Consider the following 27,332-nt stretch of genomic DNA (forward strand, 5'->3'; position numbering starts at 1 on the left):
ACAGAGGAATGGACAAAGATGTGGTCCATATATATGTGATGGAATACTACTCAGCCATAAAGAAGAATAAATTAATGCAATTTGCAGCAACATGGTTGGATCAAGAGATTTCTGTCTCAAGTAAGACAGAAAAAGACGAATATTATATGATATCACTTATATGTGGAATATAATACAAATGATACAAATGAACTTATTTATGAAACAAACAGACTCACAGATGTTGGAAATAATCTTGATTGCCAAGGGGAAAGGTTGGAGGGAGGAGGGATAAATTAGACATTTGGATTAACATATGCATACTACTATATGTAAAATTGATAACCAACAAGGACTTCCTGTATAGCACAGAGAACTCTACTCAATATTCTGTAATAACCTGTATGGGAAAGGAATCTGAAAAAGGATGAATATATGTTTTTGTATAACTGAATCATTTTGCCATACACCTGGAAATAACACAGTATTGTAAACAACTATACTCCAATAAATTAAAAGCAATCAAAAAATAAAAATAAAATTTGGTCTATCACAAGAAGCAATGTAATGTAATTGGAAAAGAGCTAGAATGAGAGTCTGACACTGATTAGCCCTTAAGGACTTAGTACTGACAGCATGAACTTGAACAAATTATTTCACCTTTCTGGACCTTGGAGGATACTCATTGGTATAAAAGCATTTGGACCAACTGATATTAAGATTTCTTTCAGTGCTTAAATTCTATGAATTGCCAAGAAAGGAGACTTTCTCAATAGGCTTCAAATTTCAGCACAAATGCTATTTAAATTGCTTATGAACAAAGCTGGTCATAAATAAGACCAGTTTCTTATCTTCCCCAGCTATGGAAGTGCAGAATGAGCAATTAATTCTGCCTGGTAGTTTTGGAATAAACTTCACAGAGAATTATTTATGAAGGACAAGTAGAATTTATTTTTCAGGTGGAAAGTGATAGAGAAGGACATTCCAGGTAGAGAGTAAAGTATGTGAGATAATATACTAGTATGTAAGAATATGCTATATTCAAGAAATTGGGGGTAGTTGGGCGAAGCTTGAGAACAGGGTATATGAGAGTGATGGTAGGAGTTGAACCTAGGGAAAATGAGGTTCAGATTGTGAAGGGCCTTAAATGCAATTCTCAGTGTTAGGAATTAATCCCATAGGGTCAATCCCAATGAGTAGCCATTAAATAATTTGTAAATTAGGAAATGACAGGATCACATCCGTGCTTTAGAACAAAACCTCTGGATATAATGTAGAGTATAGATTTGAAGAGAACAGTAAGGCTTGTTGCAGAAATCTAAATAAAAAGTGAGGAATTCACTTGTGGCACAGCAGATTAAGGATCTGATGTTGTCAGTGTAGCAGCTTGGGGTGCTGCTGTGGTGTGGGTTCTATCCATGGCCAGGGAACTTCCATATGTCTCGGCAATGGCCAAATAAATAAATAAATTAATTAAAGTGATAAGAGCCTGAATCTCTCTTTCTAGGAGGCAAAGAAAGGTGGGTAGTACTTGAGTGGGCAAATAATATCCGATTAGCAATGTGTGTGTCCCATGGAACAAACAAAGCTTTACACTTATTTCTGTCTCCCACAATGCCCACTTTTCTGCTGGGCTCACAATAGATGTAGGATATACTAATCTCCAAAAGCTGACTCAGAAATTTTGGGCTCTACTAAGCCTTATAAGCTAGTTTTAACTTGAAGTAACAGAATTGAGCATGGAGGGGCCCATGAAGAAATGCTCCAAGTGAGTTAAGAAGTCTGGTTTGGATAACTTTAAGCTCTTATTTTTTTTTGATAAGGATTAATTTGGCAGTCTCTACTGATGAGGCAGGACTAGGCTTTAGTAAATAGCTTACAAGGCCTTGCTGGGAGATTTTTGTGTATCTTTCTATTAGAGCCTTTATTTCTTGGACCATATTACCTTCTGCTACTTTTATCAAAAATTATACCTTAAAGGGACCCCATCCATAACATATCTCATATGAATTATCCAGCCCAGCAGCTGCCTAAAATTCCCCAAGGATGGAATACCCACTCCTTTCCAAGACACTTAGATGCAGTATCTAAGGGCAGAAGAATTTAGGTAGTCTACGACATGTACTAATTTTCCAAAGCCAAGGCAACGGTTTTGATCATGCAATAGTTTGTTTTTTGCACCTCTCAACCTCCCACCTTGCACTTTAATATTATTCCGTTTATATGTTAGTAGGTAAATAATATATTTATAAGCATTCATTATTTTATCAATACTTATTGAATTCCTACTACATGTAGGGCATTGCTGTGGATAGGCAAGGGGAGGGGAAGGTGGTAGTATGGGGCTAGAGAAGGAAATTAGATATAGACATTATACCTTATGAGTTTAACATCTAGTAGGACCAGATCACTGATGTCAAATACAGCACAAGCCATTGGTTCCAAAGATCATTTACCAAGCTAGCTATAATTATAAACATGACTTGGCCACCTGAGATGTGACAAAACCAACTTTTACAATAAATCTAAATTTACCCAGTGGCTTGCCACATTGATGAAAAGTGTTTATCTGCTGCTTTCAGTTTTTGTTGGCATACCAGCACCTATTCTATGAATAATGGCTTCCAAAAGCACCCTCTCTTGGGCCCATTAATCATGAATACTATCCAGTAGAGAAACTAGATTTTAAAATGCTTCCTTAAGGATTCCAGTATTTGTTGATGATATCCAATCTAAAGAATATCTAAAACCATTAGTCTCTCCACTCTGGGACCTCAAAGATCTCTAGTTTCCCTGAATTGCCAAGAAATGCTATTAGCATTTGGCAAAGGGGGCAAAAGAACACTATATCACCATGTTTTTGTTTGTGACTTTTCAAAGTTCAACACTTTATTTGCAGGAGTATCCCATCTTGCCTTTCATCATCTGAACTGTTGGCCCTCCCAAAATAACTACTTCTCATGTTTGAAAATCATTTATATCTTACACAAATCTTATCTCTTGTCTCAGTATGAAAAATTCAAGATGCTGTGGTGAGGCTTTCCAATTTGATTAGGGAGAGTAGCTCAGAGCCCTGTTTTTAAAAATCATAAATTCCACATGAATAAGTAGATGGAATATAATTTTTGTTAATGACTCAAATCTACCATTATAAGCATTGCTATACTGTGTTATGCTACTCTCAAGTGTAATTAAGATGTGTAGGTAAATTAGCCCCTAAGCGAACTGATTCCAAATTACTATTCTTAAATAATTCTCCCCACTTGTATCTCCTCCTCACTGTAATCTGTCCCTTCTTGTTGCTGTCAGTATGTATGACTCTAGATGAAATGGCTGCTTTCTGCTCCTTAATGGATTAACTATCTTATTCTACTCCACAATGAATTAACTAGTTATTTTATTAGCTAATTGAGTTAAAAATCAATGGATAAAATTACTTTAATATCCCTTGCAGATCTGCCAGTAACCTAAATGCCTCTCAAAGCTATCTTCTCAATGTGTACCACCTCTCAAAATATCAAGTTCTATGTGCTTATCACCCTTTTATTTTCCTGAATTTACTTGAAATTTTGATATGTAGGAATATAGGCAGCACAGTGAAGGATTCTAGATTTTGGGAAACAAATCCACATTCACTTAATCTACATTCTTTTTTTTTTTTTTTTTGTCTTTTTGTCATTTCTTGGGCTGCTCCCATGGCATATGGAGGTTCCCAGGCTAGGGGTCCAATCGGAGCTATAGCCACCGGCCTACACCAGAGCCACAGCAACTTGGGATCCCAGCCACATCTGCCACCTACACCACAGCTCACAGCAATGACGGATCCTTAACCCACTGAGCAAGGCCAGAGATCGAACTCACAACCTCATGGTTTCTAGTCAAATTCGTTAACCACTGTGCCATGACAGGAACTCCTTAATCTACATTCTTAAAGACTTAAGTGAAACCTCTTTAACTTCTGTCTAGCTAAATAATGAGGTCCTATCTTTTATAGTGTCCTTATATGATGTCTTATATGATATAATCCACAAATAATATCTTTTGTCTCTGATACTTTTTGTGACTCTTCTTCCTTTTCCACGCTTTTAAAAAACTTTTTCAGGATCATTACATCATTCCTCTTGCATCTGGTCAATGCCTCTCTGTATTGGACACTGCAAAGAATATCAGTGTTCTTCACATAACTTAGTAGATGCCACCTTTCAGCCTTTTTTATCTTTTTATTATCAATAGAAAACAATATCAAACATTTAATAGGTGAGGCACACAGTGATGGATAATCATCTGCTTTTCAGGGCACTACTAATTTCAAATATTCTACCCCAATTTTCACATGGTGTGCTCCAATTTTTGGATTGGAAAATATGGTCACCATAAATACAAGGTATATGTGAAAAATACTACATAGTAAATAATTATATTGGTACAATTCAGGGCTAGAGACAAAACAAACTTAAATAAGGCTAGAGGAGTTCAAAGAAAAAATAGGCCAATGTGACCTGAAGGAACTTCACAGGGGAGGTAGGACTGAGTGGGGCCTCTGAGAGATGGGTCATATCTGGATACAGTGGAGATGGAAATGGTGAAGGTCATTTGAGCAGATTATAAGACCCACTTATATAACTGTCAAATGCTCCTTAGCAACATCTTATCCTACCAACCAATTCCTTGGCACCTCTACTAAATTCTGAAGTCAACTGTCAAAAGGCCCTTCCAGCCACTCAGAGGTTTCTTCCTTTCCACATTTCATTTTGCCAGCTCATTCCCTGGTCTAATTTTACTGAGCTCTAGTTGCATTGGTCAATCAGAAGTTGATCAACTCAGTTTAGCTGTCTAGAGGGACTGGAAATGTTCCAGCCTATGAGGATAAAGAATTCAAATCAGTGATTTGATATGACTTTAGCAATTGAAGGCTAGACTAGTTCAACTTTTTTTCCTTCATCTTCAAATTGGTTTGGGGTAGTTATGTAGCTATAACCCATAATAGACAATGATGACATAAACCATTTCAAAATAGTAAATGAAAGTAAAGTATGTAGAATTAAACAATTATACTATGTGTGCACCCAGCTCCATTAGTGGGGAATTGAAGAGGGACAGGCAAAAATTTTTCAGGTTTAGACAGACTGAGGTTGATAAAAAATTATTAGGTTTCCTTTGAGTGGCCTAGTAAAGCTTGGAAGGGTTAGGGTATCAAAAGCAATTTGGATAGAGTCTAGTGATCCAAGGAAAAAAGAAAGGGAGATCGAGCTAAAGCTTGTGAACAGAAATAAGAAAATTTGGACAGGGCCTTAGAGTATCCAACAAATAAGATACTCTTTATTCTTATTTATTGGTTTATTTTATTCTAGTGCCTTTTAACTTAAGTATGCCCGAAACTTTGGATCACCAAAAAGCTGGTAAAAATCCAGGAGCCTGTAAGAGCCATGAAAATAAGGTAGTACAATTATTACTAGAATTATTATTAAAATCTAGACATACAGACAGATAAATAAGTAGAATTATTAAAGCAAATGTTACAATCCAGAGATGACATGGGAATGGTCAGTTAGCATCTTGAAGTTTCCTATATATTTCAGGCATCTTGCTAGTTGCTTATATGTTACAGGCATTGTGAACAATTTCTAGGAATGACTTACAAACATTATACACATTACCTAGGAATTGTTTACAATTCCTGATTTAACATTCTGTCTGTAATGTAAATACCAGTTAATATAAAAGAAACGATCATACACTGGCATCAAATCAGAAGGCAGTATTTCTGCAGGACTGTCATATAGCCAAAGGATTGATTGATGATTTATGTATTAAAAATGTAATATAGCATAGGCAAAGGCCAAATAACTTTATTGTACTTTAAGACTTACGTGCAGAACGCTGTGTATGAATCAACACAAAGAACTTAAACACAAAGAAAAATTTAATTCGGTTCTTTTTTTTTTTTTTTGTCTTTTGTCTTTTTAGGGCAGCACTCACAGCATATGGAGGTTCCCAGGCTAGGGGTTGAATCAGAGCTGTAGCCGCCAGCCTATGCCACAGTCACAGCAATGCCAGGTCTGAGCCACGTCTGTGACCTACACTATAGCTCACGGCAATGCCAGATCTGTAACCCACTGAGTGAGGGCAGGGATCAGACCTACAACCTCAAGGTTCCTGGTTGGATTCGTTTCCACTGCACCATGCCAGGAACTCCCAAATCCAGTACTTTCAGAATAAGCTAACTTTATAACAGCTTACTGAGTTGTACATCTCTAATCCAAACATAAAAATCTATTTTATAATTCAAGATTTCTTTTTTATTTCATTGTTTTTCAAACAAATTAACTGATATCTTAATATTTATTTTAAGGACATACCAGAACTTGCACATCCAAATGCATGCTGTACTTTTCAAAGTAGTCCCCTTGGGAATATATATATATATATAAAATATATATATATATATATAAAATCATTTTGATCATACTGCTGTTGCTCAGAATATTTTTGAAATGCTGCTTTTGGAACTGCCTTCAGAGCCAGTTTATGAACTACACATTTAAAAGGCACATTACTTTCTTCTCACACTCCAAAAGGAAACATATACAATATACATCATCTATACAACATATTATCTATATTATTTATATAAATCTGATAAATAAAGTACAGTCATTTTATTATTAAAGCCCTTTCCCAAACCACCCTCTGAACCTTTTCTCAGGCTAGCTCCAAGATCAGCTCCCCCCTCTCTACCCATCTCTCCCCCCCAGAAGACATGTCCGATTGAAAATTATTGACCATTATTTTCTTCAAAATCTAGACTGAATTTACCCCAATTAAGTCTCTTAGTATACTACATGTGACCAAACCAAGCAGCTAGACTGTAAGATTCATGATAGCAGTGACTTTGTTTGTCTGGTTCACTGCTATATCCCCAGTGCCTAGAGCAGTGTTTGGCATGTTGCTGTTGCTCAACAAATATTTGTTGAATGAATGAATGGATGGATGAATTAATGAAACTTCCTTCAGAGTCACTATGGATTAACAAACATAGATAAGGAAATGTGAAATGTCAAGGTGATTGGCTATATTAACAGTGAGCCCTCTGATGACAATGAGCCCAAGATATCACTGTTTGGCAGTGGTTAACAAAGACACTAGTGGTGGCTAGAGCATGTCTCTGGATCAGGAGATGGTTAGATTAGTGTGACTTAGAGACTGGTACCATGCCCCTTGTGGACCAATTTGCTTTTATCATATTCTATTCAGAGATTGTGTCCGGTACAGGCCAGGTGGCTGGCAAATAAGTACCATGGGGCTTTGTTTTCAAGGGTAGTCACTGAAACCTAAAACTTTAGAGTGGTTTTGGCTATATCACACAAGCAAACTAATGAAGAGTGGAAGAACTTGGGTCTGAGATGGGAGAAATAACAATACCAAGTCTCTATGGAGCTCTGATATGTACCCCATTCCAAGTTAGAATTACATCCTGCAGTCTTCTTCCTCATTACTACCACCTTCTATATAAACTAGGAAATCATGACATTGAGGCCTTCTTCAATGGCCTCTTTACCTCTGTCAGTGGAACACACACTTGTACTGAGACTATCACCTCCCCATAAACTTGGTCTAATACTACTGATGGGAAAAGAAACTAAGCTAAAGGTTGTTGTATATTTATACTGATTGAAGGTAAGGTTTAGAGGGAATGGACCAGATAAGAAGTTATTACAATATTTGAAATGAGAAGATATGAAAGCCTAAATGAGTGTTGTAGTAGTGAGTATGGAAAGTAGTTGCTGGTTGGGAGTGAGATTAGGAAGGAATATCCACACAGCTCAGCAACTGACTGGACTTATCAGGGCAATGGAAGAATCAGAGATATTGCTGAGGTTATTAGTCTTAGTTACTGGGAAAATTAAGAATTGTGGTGCTAATAATAAGAACAGTAAATTCAGGAGAATAAAAAGGTATTATACAGAAGATAAATGAGTTTGAGATTCCATACTGAGAGACAGAACAGGCAATTTGACATTTCAGCCTGGTAATTAGAAGAGCTTTGGGCTAGAGATAAAAATTCAGGCAGGCTCCCTCACCTAAGTCCAAACTTTCCAGTTCCCAATTGCTATAAGCAGGTACCATACACAAAGAATATTTGAAACTGTCTTTCTTTTCTCTGCTTCTGCTGGTATTCTTCCCCATTCCAAGTTTCTTCTGCCCTCTAATTATCTCTAGAACCTTACTATAGAGAAACCTAGTTGGCCTCTTTTTTCCAAGCATTCACTGTAAATGTCTAATTTTAAGAATAGTTCTTTATATTCCCAAATACATGTCATTTGTGAGTAATAAGTGATCCAGGCAGATTATATTTATAGAAAGTTTCAACTACTTTGAAAAGTATTTATACCAATGAAAAATTAATACACATAAGAAAAACCTGGAAAGGAAAGATCAGGTGAGCACTGCAGAGTTATAATGACCATATTTTCTGAAGCAAAAATTGGACATTGGTTTCTGATGAAAAAAAATTCATTTTCTGAAGTCCCTTCTGATTGAATGAGGAAATTTAGGAGATGCAAGTAGAATGGTGAAACATTGCAATTATCTGGGTATTTTGATTGTTTCTGGGGACAATAGGATAAAATATTTATCCTGGGAAATCTGGGAACTACAAAGAGTATAATACTAATAACACAATGTATATTTTTATGTTTTTGTACTATAAAATTGTTTTCTTTTATTATTTTACATTATATAACCTTCAGTTTAGGTTGCCTAACAGTTTTGGTATTTTCTTGATCTCTAAGTAACTTTGAGGACCCCAAACTATTGAAGGCCAGAGTAAGAAGCTACCTTGGATATCAAATTAAACCAACTGATTTTTAAAACTAATATAAAGAAACTAAAGGTCAGAACAAAGAAATTACTTTCTCAAGTTCACACGTCAAGTCAATTATAAAAGTGGGACTAGAATCCATGTAGCCTAACCTCCCAGACATCCTCTTTCCAAAAACCAAGTCTCCATTTAAGAAACATTTTTCCCACTCCTTTTTCTTCACATCTCATCTCCAGTCTTTGCCTTGGGAACCCCTAGAATAATGGGGGCCACTGCTAAGAGGGCACAGTGTAAAAGTGCAGACTCTCCAATGCCTATCATCTCAAATTCCTTGGATTTTAGCAGGAGCCCTCCCCCCCCCACTGAGATATCTTTCTCTCTTCTCAGCTGAAACACAATTTTCTTATAGTAGATATCTTAGTGTCAAATGGGACATCAAAGGAGAACTCAAGTGAAACTTGGTTACTTGATATTCCCAGCATTGCATTCCCACGTGATTACAGGTTGAGAACTTTGCATATACCCGGACTCCTGAAATGCCAGCACATTTCCTGCATTCCGAGCTTCTCTTAAAGTTGTTGAAAGGACCAAACCTCCCATTTAGGGGCAAAGATTCACTATCAGGAAAAAATTCATTGATGGCCATACCTTATTTCATGAGGTTCATTCAACTCCTCGCTACGGTTAAGCAGGAAAAAAATATATTACTTTGTGTATCTTGCAAAAAGTGACTTGTCCCAAACCAACACAACAAGGCTAGAGCCCATGACTTACATTTCGCATATCCAAGCCTTCCCAAAACTGTCAGAAAAACCAATGTCCAGGGATGAAATAGGGGTGGCTCTCACTCCCTTGTGCATTACTTCTTTACATGGAACAAGTTCCTATAATTCCATTAATCATGCATGACACTCTAGAAGTTTCCCCTGTGAGCTTTTGAGCTTTTTGAAGGAGAAATTGTAGATACATTGGTCTGTCTATCCCCAGGATCTAAGATGAAACCAATAAGTACATAACAAATGAGTGCAAAAGGAGGTTAGAATGGAAAGGGAGGCCAGGACTGTGGTATGGAGGTCTTTGAATGATATTCCTGGGGTCTATAGTTCCCAATGTAGTGTGGTGACTGTGCATATTTGTATTTTGTGCAAAACAAAATACTTTCAACATTGGAGTATATAGCTCTATGACAAGTAAGAATTTTTAAAACTATCTACCCTAGTATTTTAGTGCCTATATGAGAAATATTCAGTCTTTCTTTAATATTTGAGGAACTCATAGTTCCCAGGAAGTCACTCCAATATGTCACAAGCAATTTGATTGAAGTATTGCACATACCTTGGGCTTGAGACCAAGTGTGAGAAATTTCACCCCATCAGAAAAAACCATTGAGGCAGCTTAAGTTAATGGAATCTGGTGCTTTGGACTAAACCTGTCTCTTTCCATCTCTGTTTTTGGTGCCTGAATAATGCTTTTGAAGGATAAAACAGAGCATATAAGTTTAATACCTTGGAGTTAAAGAGGGAAGAAAGACAAAATGGAGAGGATATGAATATATGTTAAAGTCTTTAATTCAGGTCCTAACAGATGTCATCATTAAGAAGGTGGATTAAGAGTACGGGGAACTCCCGTCTTCCCACAAACACATCAAAAATACATCCATATATGGAACGATCCTAACTGAATACTAATTTGAAACTAGCAGAAAGAGTCCTGTACAACCAAGGCTGCAAGAAAGAGCCACATGGGAATCAGGTAGGAAGGGAAGAGAAGTAATCAGGTTGGGACCTATGCCCCTGATAGGGGACTCAGAAGAGGAGGGGGATTACACAGGCAGAGATCCTCACTGGGGAGTGAACAGTTGGAGCCATAGATTGGGCATTATAGTCCAGGGGTCCGACATCAGGAAGACAAATCCCCTTGGCTGGTTGGAGGGTCTGTTGGGTGAACAGGAGGGCTGTGGGAAGCCTGAACTCTGCTTGTGAGGAACATGCACATGCTTGCTTACTCTGAAACAGGGTGGAGAGGGCAAACTGAACTACAGGAGATGCTGGCACAGCAAAGGAAACTACTGACAAAACAAAAAGACAACCTACAAAATGGAATAAAGTATTTTCAAGTGATATGATAGATAAGGCATTAATATTCAAAATATATAAACAGCTCATACAATTAATATCAAAAACAAAACAAAACAAACAATCTGATTAAAAGATGGTCATAAGACCTGAATGGACATTTTTCCAAGGAAGGCACAGAGATGGCTAATAGGCACATGAAAACATGCTCGGCATCACTAATCATTATAGAAATGCAAGTCAAATCCACAAGAGGTGTTACCTCACACCTGTCAGAATGGCTATCATCAAAAAGTGTACAAATAACAAATGTCAGTGAGAATGTGGAGAAAAGGGAAACATTGTACACTGTCGATGGGAATGTGAATTGATGCAGCCACTATGGAGAACAGCATGGAGGTTCCTCAAAAACCTAAAAATTGAATTATATATATGATCCAGAAAATCCATTCCCGGGTATATATCTCAAGAAAACAAAAAGACTAATTCAAAAAGCTATATATGCAGGGGGGCTCTTCTCCCCCTCCCAACAGCCCAAGGGAGCCATTTGCTTTCCTTTAATAAAGACTTTGCTTGCTTGCTGTCTGTGTTCATGGAGTTCATTCTTTGACTGTGTGAACAAGAACCCAGATCCCAGTATCATCTTTACGGCATCATCTTTTGGGGGCTTGTCAGGGATCGGATCCAATACACCAGCACTCACAAGGTAAGCAGCAGTAAGCTTGCGCTTTCTACTTTTTTTCATTTTTGTTTGCCTCTGAGAGGATGGTGAATGTGTCAATGAGTGTGCAAGCATGGCATGTGTCCTGGACATGAAACAAGTGCAGAGTCCTGATCTGAGGTTATGTTTAAGCTCCTGAGAGACCTCATATGGCTAAAAGGCAGCGCTCCTGAGTCCAGTTGGGCCAGGAATCCGGTTGGGAGTTTATACCATCCTGCCATATGCCAAGAGGCACCAAATGGGGTGTCCCAAGAGGGAGACAGCCAGAGACAGATGAAGCGAGTCACGAGGCAAATTTTCCTTCCCATTCTCCCCACCCCGAAATCTCCTCTCTCTATGTACTCTTATAGCCTTTGTAAAGTATTTGAGAAATCACAGATTACTATATTTCCAAAGGATAGTAATTGTTGAGAGACACATGAGGAACAAAAATGTTGTTTTTGTAAATTCTTTAAGGGTGATAAAGGGTTTAAAGTAACCATCCCTGACCCCTTATGAGACTCTTGTCTCCACCGTCCCTGTTTCCTACAGTATGTTAGGAGCCAGCATTTTACAGTAAATGATGTTAGTTGAGGGGCCAGAGTCTGAATTTTGATGGAAATCTATCTTTTAGTGGCATCCCTAAGAGGACAAGATGCAAAGAGACCCCTTGCACTGTGAAAAAAAAAATGTTAAGGGATATATGTACAAAAGCCCTCATAATCCAGTTCTGGAAACTTAAGGAGTTCTGCTTGAATTATAAGTCCATCCCATTATATCATACTTCTGGTCTCCTACCCCTTGCTATTTTTAGCCAGTTCAGCACCCCTTGGGCTTTAGGCCAATTATTACCACCTCTTATATGACTTCAGCCTTGTCTCCTATGCTGGTATTGGTCATTGTTATATTTTCATCAAGTGATACCCAATCTCCTTAGGAGTCTTTAAAGGGCTCAAATAATCCAATCTTTTTTGATATTACCTCAAATGGAGTGGCAGAGGCAAAGGAAACAGACCTCTATATGTTAAGGCCACCTTGAGTGGTTACCATGCCTGTGAGGGAGAAGTAGTTCATAACTAGTATACATTCAACTTAGGCCAAATGTTTAGTCTCAGAGCCTGGGCATGGTCACTTTTGCTTTTGGCTATTTACTTTCAGCCTGGTTGGAGAAACCGACAGCTGGTTCATCCAATTTACCTGTTAACTGTGGCTTAGGAACTTTCCTAATATTAATAGAGGGCATGTCAGAGTGAACATCTTAGGATTCAAAAACTCAGGACAGGGCCTGTATGCCCGGGTTTTCTTTACCTCTGTCCAGCGACTGGCAATGGGCAGGGATGGTGGGAAAAGAGGCTATGCTGGTAAGGAGTGGTTAATTCTAGTCAGCCTAAGATAGGATGGGACATTTGACCACTAATGTCTAGCTGCTCCATACAGGAGAGGGGACACCCTCACATAAGTGAGAAAGGACAACAGGTGCTAGATGTTGGTCTTTTCTCTTTTTTAGATGGGAGCCACATCCTCGAGCCTGGTGCATGGCTCAGTAGCAACTCCTCTGACATGTGCCTTGAAAAACTGGGAAAGTTTGGCCCTCAAACTCTGAGAAGGAAACATTTAATTTTCTTTTGGATGAAAGCCTGGCCACTATATAACCTGTCAGATGGGGAGTGATGACTATATGAAGGCTCTCTAGATTATAATACTATTCTCCAATTATACCTAGTTTGTAGATGAGAAGGGAAATTGTCAGAGGTGCCTTATGTTCATATCTTCTTTACTATGAGGGAAGACACTAAACTGAGGAAGGCTTCTGGGCTTCCCCAGTGTACTACACCAACTCCCTCTGGACCTAGATGCCTACCATGTCCTGGCCCAACTGGGTCAGACCCTCCTGGAGATAATCAGCCTTCTCCAATACTGCCCAAGGCTCCTCCTCTCCCGCCTCCAATGGCAAAGTTATATCCCTCTTTATTCCCTTTGCAAGAGGTAGCAAACAGAGAATGGGGACCAATATGGGTCCATGTGTCTTTTTTGCTTCAGGACTTAAGGCAGATAAAAACAGATTTGGGGGAATTTGCTGAAGACACAGATAGATATATTGAGGTTTTTCAGGGTCTCACACAGTCCTTTGAGCTAGCCTGGAAGGATGGCATGTTATTACTAAACCAGACAAAGTCTTAGAAAGTGATCAAGGCTGGGGAGATAAGTGGTATGCTATAAATACAAGAGGCAGATCAGAAGAGGAACAAACAAGATTCCCCACAGGGTATCAGACAGTTCCTATGAGTGATCCTAATTGGTCTTCTGTTGAGGGGGATAAAGGCAACTGGCATAGAAACCATTTTATTACTTGTATAGTCGAGGGACTAAAAGCCTCATGAATAAAGCCTATTAACTACTCCAAACTATCCAAAGTTCGTCAAGGGGAAAGAGAGTCCATTGGCTTTCTTAGAAAGACTCAGAGAGGGATTGAGAAAACATACCCAATGGACCCAGAATCAATGGGGGCCATATAATTCTTAAAAACAAATTATAACTCAGTTGCCATCAGATATATGGAGAAAGCTCCAAAAATTGGCTTTTGGCCCGGATCAGGACCTGGAGCATCTCCTAGAGTAACAACTCAAGTATATTACAATTGGGACCAGGAAGAACAAAAAGAGAACAAGAGGAGAGACAGAGAAAAGGCTGAGGCTCTAGTTATGGTGCTACAGGGAGTCAACCTGGGAGCTTCCAAGGTGAGAGGACTAGGGCAGAGACCTAAGCCCAGAATCTGTTTCCTCAGTGGAAAAGAGGGACACTTCAAATGGGAATGCCCCAGGGCTTAGACCACAGCACCTAGGCCATGTCCCATATGTTGGGGAGATCACTGTAAGAGGGACTGTCCCCCAAAGATGAAGGTCCCTGGGGTTGACCCCTCAGGCCCAGGATCAAGACTGATGGGACCCAGGGCTTTCCATATTGGCTCCTATCCTTATCACCACCCAGGAGCCCTGGGTGGCTCTAAATGTAGGAGGACAGCCTATCGACTTCCTCCTGGATACAGGAGACACATTTTCAGTCCTCCTCTCCAATCCTGGGTACCTCTTAAATAAATCTGGCACTATTCATGGTATTTCTGGCAAGCCATTTACAAAATTCTCTACACAATCTCTGAGTTGGGACTGGGAGTCCATTTTCTTCTCTCATGCTTTTCTGATTGTTCCAGAGAGCCCAACTTCTCTTTGAGGAAGAGATATTTTGTCAAAGGTTAATGCCTCAATTCACATGACAACGGAGCCTAATCAAGGTTTATGCCTGCCTTTGATGGAAGTATATATTGACCAGGAAGTATGGGCCATAGGAGGAAAGATAGGAAGAGCAAAAAATGCTCAACTGGTGGCAATAACTCTTACAGATCAAAATTTATTTTCTTGCCAAAAGCAGTATCCTCTGAAACCCAAGGCAATACAGGGACTTATCTCAATTATAAGAAACCTAAAAGAACAGGGACTATTAATTGAATATAACAGTCCTTGTAACACTCCTATATTAGGAATGCAAAAGCCTAATGGGGATTGGCGCCTAGTGCTAGACCTTCATCTAGTAAATAAGGCAGTGGTCCCATTACATCCAGTGGTGCCCAACACCTCCACTCTCCTCTCGTGAATTCTAGAAACAGCAGCATGGTTTAATGTATTAGATTTTAAAAGGTGTCTTTTTCTTTTTTTTAATAATTTTTTTTATTTTCCCACTGTACAGCAAGGGGGTCAGGTTATCCTTACATGTATACATTGCAATTACATTTTTCCCCCACCCTTTCTTCTGTTGCAACATGAGTATCTAGACAAAGTTCTCAATGCTATTCAGCAGGATCTCCTTGTAAATCTGTTCTAAGTTGTGTCTGATAAGCCCAAGCTCCTGATCCCTCCCACTCCCTCCTCCTCCCCCTCCCATCAGGCAGCCACAAGTCTCTTCTCCAAGTCCATGATTTTCTTTTCTGAGGAGATGTTCATTTGTGCTGGATATTAGATTCCAGTTATAAGTGATATCATATGGTATTTGTCTTTGTCTTTCTGGCTCATTTCACTCAGGATGAGATTCTCTAGCTCCATCCATGTTGCTGCAAATGGCATTATGTCATTCTTTTTTATGGCTGAGTAGTATTCCATTGTGTATATATACCACCTCTTCCGAATCCAATCATCTGTCGATGGACATTTGGACTGTTTCCATGCCTGGCTATTGTGAATAGTGCTGCAATGAACATGCGGGTGCATGTGTCTCTTTTAAGGAGAGCTTTGTCCGGATAGATGCCCAAGAGTGGGATTGCAGGGTCATATGGAAGTTCTATATATAGATTTCTAAGGTATCTCCAAACTGTTCTCCATAGTGGCTGTACCAGTTTACATTCCCACCAGCAGTGCAGGAGGGTTCCCTTTTCTCCACAGCCCCTCCAGCACTTGTTATTTGTGGATTTATTAATGATGGCCATTCTGACTGGTGTGAGGTGGTATCTCATGGTAGTTTTGATTTGCATTTCTCTTATAATCAGCGATGTTGAGCATTTTTTCATGTGTTTGTTGGCCATCTGTATATCTTCTTTGGAGAAATGTCTATTCAGGTCTTTTGCCCATTTTTCCATTGGTTTATTGGTTTTTTTGCTGTTGGGTTGTATAAGTTGCTTTTATATTCTAGAGATTAAGCCCTTGTCAGTTGCATCCTTTGAAACTATTTTCTCCCATTCTGTAAGTTGTCTTTTTGTTTTCTTTTGGGTTTCCTTTGCTGTGCAAAAGCTTTTCAGTTTGATGAGGTCCCATGGGTTTATTTTTGCTCTAATTTCTATTGCTTTGGGAGACTGACCTGAGAAGATATTCATGATGTTGATGTCAGAGAGTGTTTTGCCTATGTTTTCTTCTAGGAGTTTGATGGTGTCCTGTCGTATATTTAAGTCTTTCAGCCATTTGGAGTTTCTTTTTGTGCATGGTGTGAGGGTGTGTTCTAGTTTCATTGCTTTGCATGCAGCTGTCCAGGTTTCCCAGCAATGCTTGCTGAATAGACTTTCCTTTTCCCATTTGATGTTCTTGCCTCCCTTGTCAAAGATTAATTGACCATAGGTGTCAGGGTTTATTTCCGGATTCTCTATTCTGTTCCATTGGTCTGTCTGTCTGTTTTGGTACCAGTACCACACTGTTTTGATGACTGTGGCTTTGTAGTATTTCTTGAAGTCTGGGAGAGTGATGCCTCCTGCTTGGTTTTTGTTTCTCAGGATTGCTTTGGCGATTCTGGGTCTTTTGTGGTTCCATCTAAATGTTTGGATTGTTTGTTCTAGTTCTGTGAAAAATGTCATGGGTCATTTGATAGGGATTGCATTGAATCTGTAGATTGCTTTGGGTAGTATGGCCATTTTCACAATATTGATTTTTCCAATCCAGGAACATGGAATATCTTTCCATTTCTTTACATCTTCTTTGATTTCTTTGATTACAGTTTTATAGTTCTCGGCATATAGGTCCTTTACCTCTTTGGTCAGGTGTATTCCAAGGTATTTGATTTTGTGAGGTACAATTTTAAAAGGTATCGTATTTTTGTATTCCTTTTCTAATGCTTCATTGCTGGTATACAGAAATGCAACTGACTTCTGAATGTTAATCTTATCCTGCCACTTTGCTGAATAGGGAGTGATTTATGACCTCTTCAATTTCATTTTTAGTGATGGGTCTATTCAGTTGGTCTGTTTCTACTTGATTCAGTTTTGGCAGGCTGGAAGATTCTAGAAAATTGTCCATTTCTTCCAGATTGTCAAACTTGTGGCCGTATAGTTGTTCATAGTATTCTCTTATGGGTTTTTGTATTTCTGCTGTATCCGTTGTGATTTCTCCTTTTTCATTTCTAATTTTGGTGATTTGGGTTCTTTCTCTCCTCTTTTTAGTGAGTCTGGCCAGGGGTTTGTCAATTTTGTTCACCTTTTCAAAGAACCAGCTCTTGGTTTTATTAATTTTCTCTATTGTTTTTTGAGTCTCTATTTTATTGATTTCTTCTTTGATCTTTATAATTTCCTTCCTTCTGCTGACTTTAGGACTTTCTTGTTCTTCTTTTTCTAATTCGTTTAGGTGGAGGGTTAAGTTGTCCATTTGGGATCTTTCTTCTTTTTTGAGAAAGGCCTGGATTGCTATAAATTTCCCTCTGAGCACTGCTTTCGCAGCATCCCATAGATTTTGAGAGGTTGTGTCTTCATTATCATTTGTTTCAAGGTAGTTTTTAATTTCCTTCTTGATTTCCTCATTGACCCACTGGTTTTTTAGTAGCATGTTGTTTAGTCTCCATGGAGTAGGTTTTTTCTCTTTGCTTTTCCCATGGTTGATTTCTAATTTCATGGCATTGTGGTCAGAGAAGATACTTGAGATAATTTCTACGCTCCTAAATTTACTGAGATTCACTTTGTGTCCCAATATGTGGTCGATTCTTGAGAATGTTCCATGAGCATTTGAGAAGAATGTGTATTCTGATTTTTTTGGATGTAGTGTCCTGAAGATATCAATTAAGTCTAACTTTTCTATTGTTTCCTTTAGGATCTCTGTTGCTTTATTGGTTTTCTGTCTAGAGGATGTGTCCATTGATGTGAGGGGGGTATTTAGGTCTCCTACTATGATTGTATTCTCATCAATATCTCCCTTTATGTCTGTTAATATTTGTTGTATGTATCTGGGTGCTCCTATATTTGGGGCATATATGTTGATGATAGTAACATCCTCTCCTTGGATGGATCCCTTAATCATTAAATAGTGTCCTTCTTTGTCTTTCTTTATGTCTTTTGTTTTAAAGTCTATTTTGTCTGATATGAGCGTTGCGACTCCTGCTTTTCTGTCATGTCTATTGGCATGAAATATTTTTCCCCATCCTTTCACTTTCAATCTATATGTATCTTTTGTCCTAAGGTGAGTTTCTTGTAGGCAGCATATTGAAGGTTTTTGCCTTTTTATCCACTCAGCCAGTCTGTGTCTTTTGATTGGGGCATTCAGTCCATTGACATTTAAGGTGATAATTGATAGATGATTATTCATTGCCATTTGAACCTCGTGTTCCAGTTGATTCTATGGTTCTCCATTCTTCCTTTTTTTTTTTTTTTTTTGGTTGGATGGTCTCCTGTTATTATCTGCTTGAGTGTATTTTTTTTTCATTTTTTGCAAATGCAATATTTGGTTTTGGCTTGTGGTTGCCCTGTTTTTAAAGTATGCTAACCCCTTCCCATAATTGTGTGTTTTAGCCTGATGGTCCTGTAAGTTCAAACACTTCATTACTATATTAAAATTAAGAAGAGAGACATACAAACAAACAAAAAGGGTTATTTACCTCCTAACATCCCTTGCCCACATTTTATGGTTTTGATGACTCTTTTTTATTTTTTTCTTTTTAATTTTATTTTGTTTGAAGCATGTTCATGATTAAATCTGTATGCTGGCTTATTTGAGTGACTGCTCTCTGATTGCAGTTTCCTCTTCTTCTTCTTCTTCTTCTTTTTTTCTTTTCTTTTTTCTTCCCTTTCCTTCCTTTCTTTTCGGTTTAGAGAAGCCCTTTCAATATTTCCTTGAACCTGGGTTTTGTGTTGCTGTATTCTTTAAGTTTTTGTTTGTTGGGAAAAATTTTTATTTCCCCTTCTATTTTAAATGATATTCTTGCTGGATAGAGTATTCTAGGTTGCATGTTGTTTCCTTTTAGCACTTTAAATATCTCTTGCCATTCCCTCCTGGCCTGGAGTGTTTCTGTAGAGAAATCAGCTGATATTCTTATGGGGGTTCCCTTGTAGGTAACATTCTGTTTCGCTCTTGCTGCCTTTAGGATAGGTGGAGCCAATTCTAATCCCTCTGGTGGGTGGCCTTAGTCTCTCTTGATGTTCCCTCCTCTTTTTCTTCTGGTGTTGGATATCTTTTTTAAAGTTTCCACTCCATTTGGGTGAAGAATGCTCTTTCGTTGTGAATTTTGTTGTTTTTAGGAGAGAAGTTGAGCTGCAGTCCTTCTATTCCACCATCTTAATCCTGTTTCCTGCTAATGGAGCTTTGAGTAACATTAGAAGAAAACATTTATTGCCTGTGTCTGAGCAGGTATTATCTGGCCAGCTCTGGAGGATCACACCTACTAACATCAATAATAAGAGCCTTAGAGGGGCGAAACCCATCAGGGTAAATCAGTAGTGCAACAAATAACCATATGAATCAGGTGTGGCAACCTTAGGACAGTGGTCTAGTTCTGATGTCTTCTTTTTGCACGGACATTGGTGTTTTTCTTATTAGAGCCTTGATTTAGGGTGAGCTTGAATTCATCAATTCTCTCCATAGACCAGTGCAATGTAGAGGCCCTTATTATGTGAGAAGCATAAATTTAGGATCTAATTTCCTCACTTTCTTTGTGCATATGGCACTTAATTCCTGATAAGTGATAAGAAACTGATAAGAAACATTTAAGCTGAAGACAACCCTTTAAATGATACTTTTCCAGAATGTATATATAGTACCCTGGTTATCATGGGATATCTGATATTTGCCCAGAGATATATTATAGCAATCTGCTTCAGAAAAACTTAGATTATTTTTCTTAATAGCTCAGTTAAAGTTTATAACTGGCAAATAATTTTTGAGAAGTCAGTTTTAGATAGTAAACACTAATCTCAATGCACAAAACTAGAATATGAATCAAAGCACTTTTTTCTTTAAAATTCCCTCATTTTTACCAAATATAGCAAAATTAGGACTGTAGAAAGTCTTTCCCAAATGAAAAACATATTTCCTAACCAATTCTTTTTTATTATTGGGATGCCATGGAGCCAGGAAGAACCAAGTAGCTGTCTTGAATTTCCCATAGCCCTGATTTAAGAAAATTTTTCTTTTAATAGAGACCAAATACAAATTCAAGTTTTGCACTAGCTTACTTTCAAAGTTAGTTTACTTTTTTAAACTTAGCCCCAACCATTCTTATTGTCCATATCCCACAAAACTTCCATCACTTTTTGTATCCATATTATTCTGCCCCCATCTTTCCATTCAAAATAACAAGCTATAAAACAGACTCTTTTAATAAAATGCAATTACAGTCCTCCATTAAACCTAGGCACAATAAGGTATATTATACTTAATGTTGATGACTCTAAAGACATATCTATATTATATCAACAAATGTTGATATTACCATCTAATATCAAATGCTGAATTTTCTGCAGTTCACATGACCAAAAATTATTTTAGGTATTTTGAGAATTTATGTAAGTACTTCATTTCCTTTAAGTCAAGTAATTAGAGCTCTTTTATGAATTAATTTTGGAAATTCCATACATGCACAATACACACAAAGACACACACAAACAAGCAAAACAGTGACCTCATATTTCTCATTTTGAAGTATTAGCCATGGATAAGGTACATCTGTGTAAAACCTGTCAGTTACAAGACATATTGGATTCAAATTTACACTCCTGCAAGGGTTCCAAAATGTGCCTTACTACACCCTATGTGGAAAAAAACAGAAATGGAAAGAGGCCCCAGACTGATAGGTGAGCTTTAAAATTTCTCTTACATGCTATCAACACTCCAGGTCCATAGTACCCTTGTCTGGAAATCAAGGATTATATTTGACCACAGCTTCTACCTCTTTCTTAGACTCTGTTACCCAAGCCCCTGACAGTTTTATCATACATTTAAGTAACTGAATATAATGTTTAGCATCTTGATTGTTCCCCATTGTTATCCTGGTTTAAAGTTTCTACTTGCCACTCACAGTTGGGACTCCATCGTGTGCAAGGCTACCATTTCTTCTGTCTGCAGTTTCACCTCTTCCTGCTCACAGCAGACATTTTTTTCTCTGCTCGTGGCAGACCTTCTCTTCCAGCCCCACATTGGGTGCCATTCTGCTGCATCCAGTGCTGAAGGGAAATGGGGAATCCTGGAAGAGGAATGGTGCTGTATAACAGAACACACAAGACTCACACTTAGAAGAGTGGGGGACCAGGAGGCACTCTGTTCCATAGAATCAAGGCCCTAGGCTTTAGCCCACAGGACTTTTATTAGGGAAGATGATGTAGGTTAATGAGCAAAATCAGGTGCAGTTAATGATAAAGCTAGCTCTTAGTGGTTGTGCTTTTGCACATGTGCTAATTTGTTTACTGCATCATTCAGCAGTTTCAATGGTCTCCAACACTAGAGAAATTACAGTTTAAAATTAAAAGGGAAATAAAGACTTCCTGACACAAAAATTGGGAGAATTTGTCACCCCTAGACCTGACTTGCAAGAAGTATTTAAGTCCTTCAGAAAGAAGGAAAATGATATAGGTCAGAAAATCAGATCTACATTAAGAAAGGAAGAGTGTTAGAGAAGGAATAAATGAAGATAAAATAAAATGTATTATTTTATTCTTAATTTATTTGATGGATAATTATTCAAAATAATAGTAACAATGTATTTGGTGATTCTAGCTTATGCACATATAAAATGAATGATAGCAATTTTATAGGATGGGGAGAAAGAATTGTGAATGCTATGTTATAAAGTACACTATTTGTGAAGTAGCATAGCATTATTTGAAAGAGAACTTGCATTACTTGTAAGTGTATATTTCAAATTCTAAGGCCACCCATAAAAAAGTTAAAAAAGAAGTACAATTGATATACTAAGAAAGGAGAGAAAATGAAATCATATAGAATTTTAATTAAGATCAGAGAGGGCAGAAATAGAGTGGAATGTCAAAAAGAAGAAGAAGAATGAGACAAATAGAACAAGGCAACAAATAACAAGGGCAACAAATAGAAAAATTAGCATATATAGTATGAATTATATCAATAAGGGCTTTGTCAATAGCAGATTTAAAAAAGACTCAACTGAGAGAGAGGACAAGATGGCGGAGGAGTAGGGGAACACGCTCGCCCTCTCCCACAAACACAACAAAAAAAGCACATCTACAGAATAAATGACTCGCACAGAACAGCAACCAATCGCTGGCAGAGGAACCTAAACTCCAATAACGGCAAGAAGTTCGTGACATTATTGGGCAGAACGGGAGAAAAGAGAGTGAGAGAAGGGGAATCTGAGCGGGATGGGCGCTCCTGAAAGGGAACTGCGGAGGAGAAAGGGATCCCGCACCCTGGAAAGTCACCTACCGGGGGAAAGATCAAATGAACCGGAGGAAGCTCCAGATGCAGAGAAGAGTGTAGCAGTAAGTTGGAGTATGAAAAAGCCGATCAAGAACCCAATGGACCATCTGAACTACGGGCACAGTCACCAAAAATTGAGACGCCTGGGTGGGGGCTGGGCACTGAGACCTCGGCTCCAGAGGTTGGTCCCCGGGCTAGGGGGGTGGGGCAGAGCGGAAACTGCTTGGGAGGTCTAGAAACATTTGACGGGGCAGAGACTGCCTGGGAGACTAGAAAACAAAGCTGTCCCAGAGGAAGGGAACAATACTCTAGGAGCGGGGAAGTGGAAAGCCGCATCAGAGGGAACCTGGGAGAAGAGCCTGGTCTGCGCCCGTGCTGGGGAGGGGAGAGAAGGAGTGGGTCCCCATAGAATACACCCCACAGCACAGAAAGCTTATAGGCCCGCTAGCTGGCTGAAAGCTGTGCTTCCCAGTGCCTCCCCTCCCACCACGCCCACCACCCCCTACGCTCTCACCAGACCTGGGGCTGCCTGCCATCCAGGAGGGCTGGCCTCAACAATTGCCTGAAGCATACCACCGCAGGGGCTGTCCCTGCACAGGCCTGCTTGCCCTTTGGAGGGGCTACACTTCCGCAGAGCAGCACCAAACACCACCAGCCCCCGAGAAAAGGCCTGCAGCCCAGAAAAGCTAGAACAAGCTTAGCCAGGCTGTGAATAGATCGGCCTAATTCTCGGACGGTTTTTCTGAGTCGGGTTGCCCCGGGGAGGAGCCTCTTAGGTTTCCAACAGCCCTGCTACCCGCCCAAGCCTGCAGGGGATGCTCTAGTGGACCAGCTGCATAGGACGGCCAGCTCCAGGCAGGACCCCCTGCAGCCCAGAAAAGCTGCAACAAGCCTGGCCAAGTCGGGAAAAGATCTCAGACGGTTTTTCTGAGTCGGGCTGCCCTGGGGAGGAGCCTCTTGGGTCTCCAACAGCGCTGTTACCCGCCCAAGCCCCCAGGGGGTGCCCCACTCCCGTAAAATAACTGCTCAGCACCACCAGCCCCCTGGAAGAGCCCCTGCAGCCCAGAAAAGCTGCAACAAGCTCGGCCAGACTGTGAAAAGATCGGCCTACATTCTCAGGCTGTCCTTCTGAGCTGGGCTGCCCTAGGGAAGAGCCTCTTAGGTTCTCAGTGACCCAGATAGCTGCCCCAGCCCCTAGGGAGTGCTTCACTCCTGAGGAGCAGCTGCCCAACACCGCCAACCCCCTGCAAGAACCCCACAGCCTAAAAACACCAGAGCAAGCTCTGCATGACCAAGTGATATCTGCTACCATCGTGGTGTGGACCTCCCAGTCCTGTCTGCCCTCAGGAAGTCCTCCTTTGCTTCAAAGAAACACTGTTAGCCCCATCAACACTCCAGAAAAGCCACACTGCCTCAAAAAAGATTGACCAACAACGCCAGCCCTCAGGAAATATTCGACGGCAGTGACAAGGCAAACACTGCCGGATAACAGAGAGTACAACTCCCTCAGGAGAAAGAAAACAACAAGCAAGATGAAGAAGCTGAGAAACCACCCCCAGTCAAACCAACAGGAGAACTCACCTAAAACAGTCAACAATGAAGCAGATCTCTGCAGTCTGACAGACCTGGAGTTCAAAAGAGAAATACTGAAAATACTGAAGGAATGAAGAGAAGATAGGAACAGTAATGCAGATACCCTCAGAAAGGAGCTAGAAAATATAAGGAGGAGCCAAGAAAAACTAGAACATTCATTTGCAGAGATGCAAACTGAACTAGGGGCAGTAAAAACCAGAATGAATAATGCAGAAGAACGAATCAGTGATATGGAAGACAGAATAATGGAAATCACTCAATCCGGTCAACAGACAGAAAACCGAATCAAAAATCTGGAAAGCAATATAAGAGACCTATGGGATAATATAAAGCTGGCCAATCTATGCATAATAGGAATTCCAGAAGGAGTAGAAAAAGATAAGGGAATGGAAAATATATTTGAAGAAATTATCGCTGGAAACTTCCCAAATCTAAAGGATACTGGGTTCAAGATACAAGAAGCATAGAGGGCCCCAAACAAACTGAACCCAAACAGACCCACACCAAGACACATCATAATAAAAATGGCAAAAGTTAGTGATAAAGAGAGGATCCTAAAGGCAGCAAGAGAGAAACAGAATGTTACCTACAAGGGAACCCCCATAAGAATATCAGCTGATTTCTCTACAGAAACACTCCAGGCCAGGAGGGAATGGCAAGAGATATTTAAAGTGCTAAAAGGAAACAACATGCAACCTAGAATACTCTATCCAGCAAGAATATCATTTAAAATAGAAGGGGAAATAAAAATTTTTCCCAACAAACAAAAACTTAAAGAATACAGCAACACAAAACCCAGGTTCAAGGAAATATTGAAAGGGCTTCTCTAAACCGAAAAGAAAGGAAGGAAAGGGAAGAAAAAAGAAAAGAAAAAAAAAAAGAAGAAGAAGAAGAAGAGGAAACTGCAATCAGAGAGCAGTCACTCAAATAAGCCAGCATACAGATTTAATCATGAACATGCTTCAAACAAAATAAAATTAAAAAGAAAAAAATAAAAAAGAGTCATCAAAACCATAAAATGTGGGCAAGGGATGTTAGGAGGTAAATAACCCTTTTTGTTTGTTTGTATGTCTCTCTTCTTAATTTTAATATAGTAATGAAGTGTTTGAACTTACAGGACCATCAGGCTAAAACACACAATTATGGGAAGGGGTTAGCATACTTTAAAAACAGGGCAACCACAAGCCAAAACCAAATATTGCATTTGCAAAAAATGAAAAAAAAATACACTCAAGCAGATAATAACAGGAGACCATCCAACCAAAAAAAAAAAAAAAAAAAGGAAGAATGGAGAACCATAGAATCAACTGGAACACGAGGTTCAAATGGCAATGAATAATCATCTATCAATTATCACCTTAAATGTCAATGGACTGAATGCCCCAATCAAAAGACACAGACTGGCTGAGTGGATAAAAAGGCAAAAACCTTCAATATGCTGCCTACAAGAAACTCACCTTAGGACAAAAGATACATATAGATTGAAAGTGAAAGGGTGGGGAAAAATATTTCATGCCAATAGACATGACAGAAAAGCAGGAGTCGCAACGCTCATATCAGACAAAATAGACTTTAAAACAAAAGACATAAAGAAAGACAAAGAAGGACACTATTTAATGATTAAGGGATCCATCCAAGGAGAGGATGTTACTATCATCAACATATATGCCCCAAATATAGGAGCACCCAGATACATACAACAAATATTAACAGACATAAAGGGAGATATTGATGAGAATACAATCATAGTAGGAGACCTAAATACCCCCCTCACATCAATGGACACATCCTCTAGACAGAAAACCAATAAAGCAACAGAGATCCTAAAGGAAACAATAGAAAAGTTAGACTTAATTGATATCTTCAGGACACTACATCCAAAAAAATCAGAATACACATTCTTCTCAAATGCTCATGGAACATTCTCAAGAATCGACCACATATTGGGACACAAAGTGAATCTCAGTAAATTTAGGAGCGTAGAAATTATCTCAAGTATCTTCTCTGACCACAATGCCATGAAATTAGAAATCAACCATGGGAAAAGCAAAGAGAAAAAACCTACTCCATGGAGACTAAACAACATGCTACTAAAAAACCAGTGGGTCAATGAGGAAATCAAGAAGGAAATTAAAAACTACCTTGAAACAAATGATAATGAAGACACAACCTCTCAAAATCTATGGGATGCTGCGAAAGCAGTGCTCAGAGGGAAATTTATAGCAATCCAGGCCTTTCTCAAAAAAGAAGAAAGATCCCAAATGGACAACTTAACCCTCCACCTAAACGAATTAGAAAAAGAAGAACAAGAAAGTCCTAAAGTCAGCAGAAGGAAGGAAATTATAAAGATCAAAGAAGAAATCAATAAAATAGAGACTCAAAAAACAATAGAGAAAATTAATAAAACCAAGAGCTGGTTCTTTGAAAAGGTGAACAAAATTGACAAACCCCTGGCCAGACTCACTAAAAAGAGGAGAGAAAGAACCCAAATCACCAAAATTAGAAATGAAAAAGGAGAAATCACAACGGATACAGCAGAAATACAAAAACCCATAAGAGAATACTATGAACAACTATACGGCAACAAGTTTGACAATCTGGAAGAAATGGACAATTTTCTAGAATCTTCCAGCCTGCCAAAACTGAATCAAGTAGAAACAGACCAACTGAATAGACCCATCACTAAAAATGAAATTGAAGAGGTCATAAATCACTCCCTATTCAGCAAAGTGGCAGGATAAGATTAACATTCAGAAGTCAGTTGCATTTCTGTATACCAGCAATGAAGCATTAGAAAAGGAATACAAAAATACGATACCTTTTAAAATTGTACCTCACAAAATCAAATACCTTGGAATACACCTGACCAAAGAGGTAAAGGACCTATATGCCGAGAACTATAAAACTGTAATCAAAGAAATCAAAGAAGATGTAAAGAAATGGAAAGATATTCCATGTTCCTGGATTGGAAAAATCAATATTGTGAAAATGGCCATACTACCCAAAGCAATCTACAGATTCAATGCAATCCCTATCAAATGACCCAT

Source organism: Sus scrofa, chromosome X (genome assembly GCF_000003025.6).
Source record: "Sus scrofa isolate TJ Tabasco breed Duroc chromosome X, Sscrofa11.1, whole genome shotgun sequence".
Classification (NCBI taxonomy): domain Eukaryota; kingdom Metazoa; phylum Chordata; class Mammalia; order Artiodactyla; family Suidae; genus Sus; species Sus scrofa.